Source organism: Dendrobates tinctorius, unplaced genomic scaffold, assembly GCF_039654945.1.
Source record: "Dendrobates tinctorius isolate UK_male_01 unplaced genomic scaffold, ASM3965494v1 ptg000273l, whole genome shotgun sequence".
In the NCBI taxonomy this organism is placed as follows: domain Eukaryota; kingdom Metazoa; phylum Chordata; class Amphibia; order Anura; family Dendrobatidae; genus Dendrobates; species Dendrobates tinctorius.
The window spans coordinates 2,843,627-2,855,594 of record NW_027361940.1 but is presented as its reverse complement, the minus strand read 5'-3'; the positions used below and the strand labels follow the sequence as shown (position 1 = coordinate 2,855,594).

Genomic DNA, 11,968 nt, shown 5'->3' with positions numbered 1-11,968 from the left:
AGGATGTTGCAGTAGTCGAGGTGGGAGATGATGAGGGCATGCACAAGCATTTTAGTAGATTGAGGGTTGAGGAAAGGACGGATTCTGGAAATATTTTTGAGCTGGAAGCGACAGGAGGTAGAGAGAGCTTGGATGTGCGGTTTGAAGGACACAGCAGTCAAGGGTTACTCCGAGGCAGCGGACTTCCGGTACTGAGGAAAGTGTGATGTCATTAATTGTTATAGCTAGGTCAGGTAAGGAAGATCTGTGAGATGGAGGAAAGATGATGAGTTCAGATTTGTCCACATTGAGCTTGAGGAAGCGAGAGGAGAAGAAGGAGAATATCGCTGATAGACACTCCGGGATTCTGGACAGCAGAGAGGTGACGTCTGGGCCAGAGAGGTAGATCTGAGTGTCATCAGCATAAAGGTAGTACTGGAATCCGTGGGACTTTATGAGCTGCCCCAGACCAAGTGTATAGATTGAGAAGAGTAGAGGTCCTAAAACAGCCTTGGGGGACTCCAACAGAGAGGGTGGGAAGAGGAGGTGGTGTGGGAGTGGGAGACGCTGAATGTGCGGTTGGAAAGGTATGAGGAGATCCAGGATAGGCTGAGGTCTTTGATGCCGAAGGAGGAGAGGACCTGTAGTAGGAGGCAGTGGTCAACTGTGTCGAATGCAGAGGACAGGTCTAGAAGCAGGAGTATAGAGTATTGTTCATTTGATTTGGCTGTAAGTAGGTCATTAGTAATTTTGGTCAGGGCTGTCTCAGTGGAATGATGGGGGCAGAAACCAGATTGTAGATTGTCAAAGAGCAAGTTAGATGAGAGGTGGGAGGAAAGTTCAGTGTGGACATGCTGTTCCAGGAGTTTGGAAGCGAATGGAAGCAATGATATTGGGCGATAGCTGGACATAGCGGTTGGGTCGAGGGTTGGCTTTTTAAGGATAGGCGTGATTGTGGCATGTTTGAAAGCAGAAGGGAAGGTACCGGACGTTAGCGATAGGTTGAAGAGGTGGGTTAGGGATGGGATAAGTGTGGTGGAGAGGTTGAGGAGGAGGTGGGAAGGGATGGGGTCAAGTGCACAGGTTGTGAGGTGCGATTTGGAAAAAGACAATTAAGCTCCCCTTCAGTGATGTTGGAGAGTGAGGTTATGGGGTTTGGGCATTGGTCTGGTATACAAAGGGGTTGTGGTGGTTGAGTGATGAAGACTTGCCTTGTTTGGTCAATCTTATTTTTGAAGTGTGCGGCAAAATGCTTGGCAGAGATGAGGGAGGTTGGAGGAGGCAGTGGTGGGAGGAGGAGGGAGGTAAAAGTTTTGAATTATATAAATGACATTTACCACTTTATGTCAGCATCATTTTTAAAACCTATTTGTTTCCCTTAGGAGGTTAAAAGGGTTAAATATTTAGCAGTAATCTTTCATTTTACCAACAAAATTTACAAATCCTAGTTTTTTATGGACCATTTCACTTCTGAAGTGACTTTGAAGATCTTAGATGTCAGAACCCCCCAATACAAGACCCAAAAATTGTATTCAAAACCGCATTAATAAAGCTTGTTCACCCTTCAGGTTTTTTTAATTAAATGTTGTTTTACAGTAGCTCCAAATTTTCAATTTTCACAAGGGTAATGGGAGAAATCAACCACCCAATTTGCTGTGCAGTTCCTCTCGAGTACGCTGATACCCAATGTGTTTGGATGCCCGGTAGGGCTCTGAAGGGAAGTAGTGCTATTTTGGCCCGAAAAGACTGTTGACGTCATGTCATATTTGAAGAGCCGCTGAGGTAAAAAAAAACAGCAGAAAACCCGCACAAGAAACCCCATTTTGAAAACTATGGGAAGGTGGAGAAGATGGTGTGACATCTCTCTGAAGACCCCTGTTGTTTTTAAAGCATCAAAATGTCCTGTGTGGTATGTGTTATCCTCTGGGAGGCTGTAGTCAGGAGCAACAGGGTTAACTGTAGGGTTGGCCCATTGTTGTAAAGAGGATCGGGGTCCTGTGTGTCAGTTCCTGTTTTGTTAGTGAAAGAGGAAAGTGATCATCACCGGGTATGTGTGGTTGTGACCAGGAAAAGGGAGTCATTTCTGCAGGAGCCCTTCAGTGGCAGCAGGGTCCTTCCTTGAACTGGCAAGTGATGGTACCTAGAGCAAGAGACTTTTAGGAAGGTTGTAAAGGGTATGGAATGGACTGTCATATTCCTACCGCTGAAGACACCACTCGCATGATGTGTAATGTGCCATATATACTGTGTCATGTGTGATGTAGTAATGTTGGTAGTGTATAGTATAGGAAATAGTGGACAGCATCGGGTAAGACATAGTTTAGGGCTTAGGACATAAGGTAGGGAGTATAAGATAGTGACTGTAATTAGATATGTGACATTAGTGTAAGGAGGTGGCGGGGAACCTCACGTGCCTCTTCTCCCCTGGAAGCTGTTCTCTCGATTACATGCGGCACCTGATCGTTTATTAATGTAAAGTTTATGTACTGTAATGTCATGTGTCTGTCTGTGTATAGGCTTAGGACTAGGGTAGGATTTTAGATAGTATAGTGTGAAAATGAGGATGAGTGACCTCATTGAGATCAACATCCAACACTGCGGAGACACCATCACATGTTTCTCAACGCAGTGATGCTAGAGCAATGCCCCCATCCCTTATGGGAAATATGCAAAAACATGTAAATCAACAGCCGCGGAGACACCATCACGTGTTTCTCAATGCAAGCAATGACTAGCCAGGTCTTTCCCCGGGAAGGAACAACCACGGGAAGGGCAGTCTCCAATGAAGGAAACCACCTATGCCAAAACATGGTATCCATCTACAGACAGCTGTTTCAGGGATCACTGCGTTGAGAAACATGTGATGGTGTCTCCGCAGTGTTGGATGTTGATCTCTATGAGGTCATTCATCCTCATTTTTCACAGTCTTTTACTAGGCATTGCTCCTACTAGCCAGTTTTCTACTCCACACTGATGAGGGGCAATACCCCGAAACAGCTGTCTGTGGATGGATACCATGTTTTGGCATAGGTGGTTTCCTTCACTGGAGACTGCCCTTCCCGTGGTTGTTCCTTCCCGGTGAAAGACCTGGCTAGTCATTGCTTGCGTTGAGAAACGTGATGGTGTCTCCGCGGCTGTTGATTTACATGTTTTAGATAGTATAGGACCATAGTGGGATTAGAAAAGAGGGGGACACATTAGAGATATAGACTAGAATAGACAGGAGTGTTAGTTAGATACAAGCAGCATAGGGGTTAAGCAAATGGGAGGGGTCACAGAGCAGGACAGCACAGCGCAAGGAGGTATAGGACATGCACTTCCTGATTAGAAGCAGAAGCCCGAGCTTCCTTGCCCAGGGCAAGGTGCCTGCAGTATTGAGTTCAGACGCATTGCTGGCAGTTGGGATAAAACTGCAATGCCAGTAAGGGTCACCAGGTGGAGAATAGTGCAGTTGGGCACCAGCTCAACAGGACCATCCCCAAGAAGGATCTGGGGTCTAAGACCGGGGCGGGAGCAGCTGAGATGGCATTCCCGGCACCTTTCCCAATTGGAACCAGACGAGGGGCTGAAAGGGAGTTGATGACGTGGAAGGCACAGATGGGACATGGACTGTCCAGAGAGACTGCCTGGATGGCAGAGAAAAGGAAGGCACAGACAGAACAGAGTTCGACCAGAGATACGGCAGTGAATGCCGGGAGGAGAGAGAGATTACAGAAAGAATAGTGTCTGTGTGAATTGTGCTGCCTGTGTGATGAATACGCTGCTGTCCAGTAACATTAAGCTGTTGGAAAAAGACCTTGTCTCTGAAGTGATTTGTGGAATATCTCAATGTTAATAAATGTTTAACTCCATATCCACATGGATTTATGAAGGATCGCTCCTGTCAGACTAACCTGATCAGCTTCTATGAGGATGTGAGCTCTCAAATGGACCCAGGAGAATCATTGGCTGTCATTTATCTCGACTTCTCTAAAGCATGTGACACTGTCCCACATAAAAGATTGGTAAGTAAGATGAGAAAGCTTGGGCTAGGGGAAAATGTGTGTAGATGGGTAGGTAGCTGGCTTAGTGATAGAAAACAAAGAGTGGTTATTAATGGGGCATCCTCAGATTGGGCCAGGGTTACTAGTGGGGAACCACAGGGGTCTGTATTGGGCCCCCTACTATTTCATATATTTATTAATGATCTAGTGGATGGCTTACACAGTAAAATATCAGTATTTGCAGATGATACAAAACTATGTAAGGTAGTTAACACAAAGGAGGACAGTTTACAACTACAGACAGATTTCAGTAAATTGGAGAATTGGGCCGAAAAATGGCAAATGAGGTTTAACACAGATAAGTGTAAGGTTATGCACATGGGAAGGAGAAACAGATGCTACAATTACTTACTAAATGGGAAACTGCTGGGGAAATCAGACATGGAAAAAGACTTAGGCATCTTAATCAATAGAAGCTCACTTGGAGTGCCCAGTGTCAGGCAGCTGCCACCAAAGCAAATAGGGTTATGGGATGCATTAGAAGAGGTCTGGGGACACGAGATGAAAACATAATTCTCCCTCTGTACAAATCACTCATCAGACCACACTTGGAGGATTGTGTGCAATTTTGGACGCCGGTGCTCAAGAAAGACATTACTGAACTTGAAAGGGTTCAAAGGCGGGCTACTAAAATGATAAATGGAGTTGGTTCACTACAATACCCAGAAAGGTTATCAAAATTAGGTCTATTTACTCTAGAAAAGAGAAGACTTAGGGGAGACCTAATATATATGTACAAGTATATCAGAGGGCAAAACAGAGATCTCTCCAATGAACTGTTTGTACCAAGGACTGTGACAAGAACAAGGGGGCATTCTCTTCGTTTGGAGGAAAGACAGTTTCTGCACCAGCATAGAAGAGGGTTCTTCACGGAAAGAGCAGTGAGGCTCTGGAATTCTCTTCCTGAGGAAGTGGTGATGGCCAACTCACTGAATGAATGTAAGAAAGGAATGGAGGCTTTTCTTGTGAGTAACAGTATAGAAGGTTACGAATAACAGAATATTATAGGTAGATGGTTGACCCAGCTTAGGGGAAGGAATTTTTTCCCTATGGAGAAAATTGGCTTCTATTCTGTGGGTTTTTTGTCTTCCCCAGGATCAACAATGCAGAACAGCTGCACTAAAAATAGGCTGAACTAGATGGACATAAGGTCTTCCTTCAGCCTTCAAAACTATGTTACTATGTTATAAGCTCAAGGATGCGGAGTCAACATGACAGCAGCAGAAGGGAATCTGACAGAGCCTGTAAGTATGCTGTGGTGCATGCTGCATATGCAGCAGAAAGGACTTTGCATTTCATCTGTGGGGCGCCAGGGTGTAGGAACCATATAATCCGTTGCCACAACTACCACCCTGGCCGCCTTACATTAGGATACGGATAGAGTTAATGATCAGGACTAGCCCATAGTGGGAGTAGCTTAGTGTTTAGGTCCAATGATTGCTTCCTATATGTACTTAGTTATGGTTTTGAGAATGAAACAGGCAGTGCTGCCATTGGGGTGATCCACAGTCAAGAGGTGACTTAATAACAGAGATCACGATATCCAGAAAGAGAGGTGACTGACACTCTGCGTAACTCCAGGTCCAAAGGCCCAATTCTCTCCTGCTTCATGCTGCTCCTGGCCCTGCCCTCTCCTGCTCTGTGAAATTCCAGGCCCAACTCTCTCCTGCTCTGTACTGCTCCTGTCCCAGTCTTCTCCTGCTTTGTGTAACTCCAGACCCAACTCTTTCCTGTTCCACGCTGCTCTTGGCTTGGCCCTCTCCTGTGTAACTCATGGCCCAGCCCTCACCTGCTTCATGCTGCTCCTGGCCCTCTCCTGCTCTGCATAACTCCTGACCCAACTCTCTCCTGCTCTGCGCTGCTCTTGGCCTGGCCCTTTCCTCCTCTAGGTAACTCATGGCCCGGCCCTCACCTGCTCCACACTGCTCCTAGCCTGGCCCTCTCCTGCTTTGTGTAACTCCAAACCCATCTCTCTCTTGTTCTGCGCTGCTCTTGGCCTGGCCCTTTCCTGCTCTGTGTAACTCATGGCCCGGCCCTCACCTGCCCACGTTGCTCCTGGCCCAGCCCTCTCCTGCTCTGCATAACTCCTGACCCAGTCCCCGCCTGCTCAGCACAGCTCCTGGCAAGGATTGTGCATTTTTGCAGTTTCAGTTAAATTTATGTAAATAACAAATGGCTAAAAGGAGTAAGAAAAATCTATGTTTTGTTATTTTTTTTCTCTAATAAGTTTGAATATTTTTTTTACTTTTTTTAGTCCCATAGTGGATGTATAGTCAGTTTAGTAATTGTCCTGGAGGAGCCAAAGGGGAGGACAGAGACAATATTTTGTTTTTCATGTTTTATTCTTTCTTTTATTTCTTGTGTAAGGATTCCAGACAGTTGATAATGTGTTTCGGCAATAATTAATTAATGCGCATTTACAAACATTTCAGCTTGTTTAAGTATTGTTTTATTGTCATTGTTTGGCTTTCAGAAAAAAATCCAAAGTCAATGATTTTCATAAAATAATAAGTCTCCTCAGCTGCTCTTACCCCACAATTACCTCCATTCGAGGACGAATCGTGTTGTGAGTGCACAATTGGTGGCATGTCCAAAGACCATACTAAGGACCAGGGTGCACTCATTATGGTGGAAAAAAGGCAATTCCGACATATTAATAGGAAAGGGTTCTTTACAGTTAGAGTAGTCAGACTGTAGAATGCCGACCACAAGAGGTAGTAATGGCCGATACTATAACAGCTCTTATACAAGGGCCGGATGATTCCTCGATACACAGAACATTCTGGGTTATAGTTAATTTAGTGATAAAATGAACAATTGGTGGAGAAAGGTTGAACTTGATGGACCAGGGGCTTCTTCAACCTATGTAACTATGTAACCAGTGGTGTCTTTTTAGACTTTGTCTTGTGATAGCGATTTTAGCTTATTGTACATTTTTATATCCCTACACTTTGAAAGGTAGGCAAAGTCTAATGTCACAACAGGATCTCATGCAGTGTAAGAGATCGGCATAATGGGCCAGATTGGACATGCGTGATCGGTAGTGTCTCCAGTAAGGTGCCCTCTAGGTAATGAATGTTAGCTCTGCAGCTTGTATTTCTCAGGAGCTGAGGAGGATTCAGCTGCAGATTGTAATTTTAGTAAAGCATTGTCTCATCTGACTTCTCTCCTTCATTCTAATGTGCGCAGTGAGCGATACCAGATTTAGATGTGGAATCTTGGACTAATATAATATATCATTGGATTTGTTTTGGTTGACGTTGATAAAATGATGTCCGGAGTAAGAAGGGATGGCTTTGTTTCTTTTACGTTATCCGTTTCAAGACATCTCTATACATATGTGCGCTCATAATAAAATGGATGAGAACCCACAACAATATTTTGCAATTTCAGTTCATTGAAAGCATAACTACAGTATACTTCTTAGAAAAGTCTATGATGCTCCATATTCGACAAGGTTGTCCATTAATGCCAGTAATGTCTTTGACCAAGAGCAGAATTTGTATGTTCTGGGTCTACGTTTTCCAATCAGTCAATAGAAAGGGATAATTACTAATGAGAATGTAGACAATTGAGTAATCCAGTCGCACACAACCCTAAGGTTACAAAGTTTTACATGCGGGAAGTAGTTCACCTCTTGGGGGGATTTGTGTTTTTGTAGTTAATGTACAGCTCATTAAAACAGTTTTAGACCTTTTTTTATATCTTTATGTCTAGAGTAGTTTGGTAGGAACAGTAAGAGATATAAAATTATCGGAAACATGGCGATAACATCAGATTTCTGTAGATTTTTTCATTCTTAAAGAATCTTTTTCTTTCATTTTTAGTTTGAAATCTAAATTTTACAATTGTTGAAGAAGCTTCGATACTGATCACATACTTTATTGCTCCTTGTGGAGTTTCTAGACTTGTTCTCTCAGACGTTCATCCTTCAGTATAATTTCTTTCTCATTATTTCTTTTTTCTCTCTAGTTTATCACGGTTCTCACCAATGCATTTTCCAACCAAACGAGGAGGCCACCGACATTCATCCTTACAGGTATTCTGGGGCTGGAGAGCATACAGTTCTGGATCGCAGCACCCATGTTCCTGATGTAAATTGTGAGCAATTCTGGGAACTTTTTGTTATTACTTGTTATAGGAGACGTTGTACAAGTCCATGTATATATTATTATGGTCACAGTCTTTTATTGATGTACTAATGGCCACAACCACCACCCCTAAAATCCTCAGCCTCTTCTGGTTTAGTTCCAAGAAGATTGACTTCAGTGCATGTCTGGTTCTGCATTCTTTGTCCTTTCTGCATGGTCCTCCTGGCTGTGGCGTTTGACCACTATGTTGCTGTTTGCCATCCTCTCAGATACACATATATCTTGACCAGCTCCTTGATTTCCTAGATTGTGGTTGTTGCCGTATTTAAAGGCTCCTTCTTAATGGCTCTGGCACCTTTCCTGATCACGAGATTACCCTACTGCAGAACCATTGTCATCGCCAACACCTACTGTGAACACATGGATGTGGTGAAGATCACTTGCACCGATATCACCGATAATAAGGTGTATGGCCTGACTGAGGCACTGCTGGTGATAGTGGTAGATATTATATGAATTACTATGTCTTATACAGCAATAGGGCGGTCTTTCGATTGTCTTCCAAGGAGGCTTGTCACAAGACTTTAGGCACATGTGCCCCCCACATCTGTGTCATTGTCTTCTCTTATGCCCTGGCTCTCTTTTCCTTCTTCACACTTTGGTTTCGGGCACAACATGTCTTTTCAAATTCATATATTTTTTGCCAATGTCTACCTTCTCATTCCACCCAATGATTTATGGGGTAAGAACCAAAGATATTCAAGGAAGGATTTTGGCTCTCACCAGAGAAAAACATCAGCAGAGTTTATAAATGACTTATCTTAACCAGGAGACCACGAAGAGAGACAATCCATGGTAGAAAGCTTTGGCGCTAAAGAGCAAGTGGTTTTGTTGGAAATGTTTGTTTTTGGCTCAGTATAAAGATGGAAAATCCATTTTGTCTTGGTGCTGATGGCTTTGCTAGTAAAAACCATGTAGCCTGCATGTCAGGAACACCGCACTGCACTTGCTCACTGTGCCAGTGCGGGTGTCCTGAGTACAAAGACAGTACTCACAGATACCTGTGGAGCAGGGCAGCAGCGGTGACGATGCGTGCTTCAGAGTATCAGGACCTGAAGCACATGACTGCTGGGGGCGTGGCCTAAGCTCCACAGATCTAGGAGCTGCAGGGAAACTCCTAGAAAGGTAATTACGGGGCAATGTTACCAAGGGGCATAGACAGAGACAGAAACCAGACGAAGCCAGGGTCAAAGCACCAGATAGCAATACAGTACCACGGGGTTTAGACAGAGTGGATAGTCAGGACGTAGCAATAGGTCAGAAAACCAGAACGGGCAATAGACGGTACAATAGGGACAAACTGTAATAGAGTAACGATAGCCAAGCCAGGAGGTCAGAACCGGAGAAGACAGTAGTACGAAAGCGAGAGACGGAGTACAGAGTGAGGGAACAGGCCGGGTCATACACGGGAATCAAACAAGCAACGCAGAATACATGCACACCAGGGGTCAGACACACCAGAACAACAGTATAGCTGACAGAGAACCCTGGTAAAGAGTGAGTATAAATACCCCTCCCAGATCCAGAAAGAGGCCACGAACACTTAACCCTGTGAGTGCAGGGCAAGAACCCTGTTCAAACCATGACACTGCAGTGATATTCTCACTGTCCAAATATCAGAACCTGACAGAAACCTGTTGAACCCATCATATGTGAGTGAGATCTATCAGGATTGATTGGGATCATTCCGTACCAGCCACGGCTTTGATAAACCATCAATGTTGTGCAAAGCATAAAGGAAACTAGACATCTGAAAGCTCAGGACATCCATTACCATAGTACATGATTTCTTTCCTCCACAGCTCGAAGAAAAGGGTTGAGGATATGACACTCCCCAAAAAATAATTTTTCCATCTTCTCAGACGGCTCTGGTTGGTAATTGCTGAGAAAAAACAAGCAACTTTGTAATTTAACATTCATCATTACTTTTCTATTTTTCTCCCAATGTTAACAATTTTCTCTTTTATTGTTTACTACTCATTTCCAAGGAGACACTTATTGCCGTGGTCTAGAACTGGTGGCTCATGATCCTGTCCAGCTTCAGTTCCAAAGAGACAAAGATGCCTCATAGAGCCGCATCGGGGAACGCAGAGCACAACAACACTGCTCGTCTGAACTGTTACCTAAGTAGGAAAGTGGGAGGCCTCAGAGTGATGCCCTCCTGCTTCAGAAGATAATGTCCTCCGAGTGGGCAGTGACCTCAGAGTAGTGCAGGACGGCATTCTACTTGATGAGGCAAATTATTGCTCAAGAATGTGGATTAAAAATAGCTTGAGAATTTTCTAGACTACTGGGCATAGGTGAACTGGAAACCATTAAGGTTATAAAAAAAAGGTTGAAATATAGAAAAATGTTGGGCTGAGACACTTTAGTGACTATTGGAACAAGTTACAGACATCTATGACCATTTGCTGGCAATCTCTTCAGCAGCTCTTCCATCTGGTGCAGTCTCTGTGTCACTTTTCATATAGCTCAGACCACACTTACAGGACTTGTCACAACTTTTCAGTGTATAGTGGGCAGGGAGATGGAGTGGGCAAGTTGTTCCCATCACATAATGACTTCTTTGTGAAAGTGTTATGGGCCTGCTCTCTGTCCTGTGCAGAGGTCATTATGCATGAAGGGGGAGGAGGCAAGCTGTAACTTCACCTCTTTATCAATTATAGATTATGTGTTGTCTGACTTTAACTTTAGAATAGAGGAGCCACCTTTTATTGTAAGAAACAAAAAAATAGAAAAAGCGACCAGTAGGCCACCGCAGGGAAAGAAACACATGTAACAATCAGTGCAAACAGAGCAAAACCAAGTTTCACACTGGTTACTAGGCCAATTACTCACTGATATTCATGGGTACATTCAACATCCCATTAATGTCCACTAGGATGTGATCTTTGTACTCCATAGAGATCACCTTCCTCTACAGATCACCAAAAACAATTGGTTTAGGGTGTTCTGTCCTCACTAAATGAAGCAGACTTCATGTAGCTTATACAGGCAGCTAAACCGCTATACTGGGGGTCCAATAAGGAGACTGTAGGTTGAATCTGTATTTTATTGAACGTGATGGTATATTGATGCGGTGAAACTATAGTACAAACATATACATACACTGAGTAAATACAGGGTACATAAGGGATACATATTATACACAGCACATTAAGAATCAACATCTGCACTACTAGCTGAGGAGGGCAAACTAATTAAGCAGGCTGATCTGAGACAGAAATTAGACACAGGAAGCATGTTTGCTTACCAGCGATGCTGTCACAAGGGGAGAAGAGAAATGAGATGTTTCCAGGATGCAGGCAGAAGTAAAATGTAGAACTGGAGGGAAAATGGGGGCTGGACTAACCATGATCCCTTGCAAACTTACCAGAGTGCCTTGCAACTTTCCCAGAATATATTGTGAACAGTGGGAAAAAATAGAAGCAAAATGAAAGTAAAAAAGAATAACACTGTGGTTATGACTCTTGCCACTAGATGGAGCCAGAAACAATGAAAACATCAAAATCTATGGAAGAAACAGAACATTCTGGATATTCACTAGTAATATTATCAGATAGACAATTAAAGATTATGAATTAAGTGTCGGAGACAGAACATAGGGTTTCAGTCCACAGTAGCCTGTGGCTCACCATCCACTGGTGTCAGGGAGACTGCAGAATACCCGCCTTGTTCAGGACTCTCATCTGGTACTTATCTCAGTCCTTTGGTTGTGGGCAAGACTCCTGGAGAAGATACTGCACCCACATTTGGGATAGTCCCAGTCCTTGACTTCTGCACATAGTTTGGTGG

The 11,968-nt window shown here is 43.8% G+C and overlaps 1 pseudogene; it reads left to right on the top strand.

Annotated features, from left to right (window-relative positions):
* The first annotated feature begins 8,223 nt into the window (after nucleotides 1–8,223).
* Nucleotides 8,224–8,924, top strand: LOC141072475 (olfactory receptor 52P1-like; annotated as a pseudogene).
* The last annotated feature ends 3,044 nt before the right edge of the window (nucleotides 8,925–11,968 follow it).